At 36.5% G+C, this 2,831-nt stretch overlaps 1 long non-coding RNA gene across 1 annotated transcript in view; it reads left to right on the plus strand.

Moving 5' to 3' along the window:
* LOC103362029 (uncharacterized) overlaps positions 1–1,925 on the plus strand; it is a 2,380-nt gene extending 455 nt beyond the window's left edge. The window contains exons 2-5 of the long non-coding RNA XR_520436.1: positions 138–140; positions 558–700; positions 1,085–1,188; positions 1,687–1,925. This is a non-coding gene — a long non-coding RNA (uncharacterized LOC103362029). The remainder of the gene's footprint in view (positions 1–137; positions 141–557; positions 701–1,084; positions 1,189–1,686) is intronic.
* Positions 1,926–2,831: the final 906 nt, after the last annotated feature.

Genomic DNA, 2,831 nt, shown 5'->3' on the forward strand with positions numbered 1-2,831 from the left:
TAAAAATAATAATAAGACTCATCATCCTCAAAGAAAAAGTCTGCTGGGCCTATTTTTTGGCTGGATGGTACAGTCAAGGATTTATGGAGAACCCAGGCGCAGATGCTAATGCGGACGAGACTAGAGAATCAGTGAAGAAAGTGTTTGACAATTGCTGAAATGCATGATGGATACCATGTACAAGGATCAAGGAACAGACAACCAAACTATCCAGGGCAGTGAACTGAGGAGGGGTAACAGGCAAACTAACTAAACAAAAGGCTGGTTCATTCTAGGGAAGTGAATACTGAAATCCAAGATACAAAACTCTGAGGACACAGGCAAAGAACACTGAACACACGAGTCAATGATCACAAACACACAGAGCTACAAATATACTGGGGAAAACATGAGACATCAGTTATAGATAAAGCTAGGAGACATGACTAAAAGCTTACCAGGAACAGAGTTACTAGGAATAACACTAAGGAAATTACAAGTTTAGAAATAGATATATATGGATAGAAACATGGACATAATGATCAGTAATATCCCATGTCTGATTTTTTTTCCCCCAGAGAAAACGTGTCCTGCAGGATGGAGCATGTTCACTTCTACATGTTATCTTCTCTCTCAAGAGTCTGGTTCCTGGGATGAAGGCAGGAAGGACTGTAAAGGCCAAGGAGCAGATCTGGTGGTGATAAACAGTCCTGAAGAACAGGTACAGTGTGTTTTAGTGTGTTTGCAAATGAATGTCAAAGCCACTTGAAAACTAGCAACAAGGTCACCAAACTACAGGGGGGTTAATACTCAGTAACTATTTCACGTATGAACTCAGAACTTGGTGTATGGACCGAAAAATGTATTTGAGCCCTGGTGAGGGCTACAATAAGCAGAAACATTATTTTTCTATCAGTGCCTACAGCCACACTTTTATTACAATCAGATCAAGTTGCCATGGCACCTATGGCCTGCTAAGCTAGTTCATTTTAATTAGAGGAGTTTTATTAAGATTTCTGAACAGATTTGTTCAGATAGAATTAGTGAACTGCACATACGATATTGTGCTTAAGAGCTAAAATGTGCTTTTCTTCTTGTTGAACAGACCTTTCTCTCTATGTTTAAAAGAGGACACACTTGGATTGGTTTGAATGACAAAGAAAAAGAGGGCACCTGGACATGGGTAGATGGAACTCCTCTGACTCTGAGGTAAATCTTTACTTTGGTTCAGCATTAATTAATTCACATACACAACTATTGTTTTTTTTATCACTACAATTTATCAGTTATTGAACTTCCAGCAAGTGTTTCTCACAATCATAACAGAAATAACCTCATTGGTGAACTTACACAACAGTGGATGAAGTCATGCTACCTGGGCTAAATCTTAAAAATGTACTTTCTTGTTTTTCTGTGATATAAGGGGAAGTAACTCCTCCTAAACTGACATCATATTTGACATGTTATCATCTAGTACGCATTTTATGATAAAGAGCTGCAGTGTTGAGTCATAATTCTCAGTGGATTCATCATCCAAAGCAGATGATTTTAAACATACATAGTCATTGGTACTATAAAAATATTAGGAAACAAGACATTTCATGGTCCCATTAAAACCATCTGTTCTTGCTTGTGTTTGTGTTTCTATTCTGATTCCTTTGTCAAAAATAAACAGTGTAATAATTCTGTTGTTCACTGATCTGCCAGTTATTGGAGGAACAACCAGCCTGACAACGGTGGTGGACATCCACAGCTCGGTGAAGAGGACTGTGCACATTTCAGACATGAGATTGGTTACTGGAATGATATTTCATGTACAACTTCTCTGCAGTGGATCTGTGAAAAACAACCATAACTATGCTGCACTATTTGTCTGAGGATTATATATATCTGAAGTCATCTGTTTAAATACTTTTCAGTTTTAGCTAAGCTTGTCATTTCATCCTGTAGCTCACAAAATCACTGCATTAAGATAACAAATCACAATAAAAAAAATTCTAGATGCCGTTCCTGAATGAAGTGTTCACAGTGATGTTTTTTTTTTCATTCATCCAGGGAAGGGAATCTGTTTCGGTTCATATCACTTTACAGAATTTAGCTTGTAAGGTGACATTCATGTCGGTAGAACTGTTATTGGGCCTTGCTCTGACAGACAAACTCATCTATGTATTGCAACACTATTTAGCCAGTACACTGTTATGATTATTGATCATTCCATCTCAAATCATCAGAGCCTTCTGCTTGATTTGCTTGGAATGTTTTTGTCCTAAATCATAGATACTTAAAATGTTATCTGTGACATTTTACCTTAATATATGAAATACTTTCCATGATATCAGTTGATTTGAGATGAAATTACCCTCTTGACTCTTGAAAATCAAACAGTTTCTTTTCATTGAGGAAGTGATATAAAGACTTCAAAAGAGCTGACAAAAATCACTAGAGTTAAGAAAGACTCCACAAAGGTGTGGTTAGCAAGTGCCTAATTCTTTTGTCACTGCCAAGAAGAGACAACAGAAAATAAGATGGTGTTAAAAGTGATACTTCCTCTTTTTAAAATCATTGTAGAAGCTTGTGTATGAGTGAGTGTATTTTTGTACTTGTATGGCTGTCTGTGTGAAGACGGTGCTTGAATTTCAGACCTTGCATATACTGAATATATAAGTATGTATACTTGTGTGTAAATATGTCTGCCTGTCTGTGCATTATTTATTTATTTTTTTAAAATTTACGAAATCATCGTTCTAACTCGAGTAAAAACAAAGATTTTCCTCTTTGCTTCCTTCAAGAACCTGTGTTGATATTCAGAGGCTGTATATTGCAATAATTAAGTTCACTTCACTTTTATTTGT

The sequence above is a fragment of the Stegastes partitus genome, unplaced genomic scaffold (assembly GCF_000690725.1).
Source record: "Stegastes partitus isolate 25-593 unplaced genomic scaffold, Stegastes_partitus-1.0.2 Scaffold550, whole genome shotgun sequence".
NCBI classification, from domain to species: Eukaryota; Metazoa; Chordata; class Actinopteri; family Pomacentridae; genus Stegastes; species Stegastes partitus.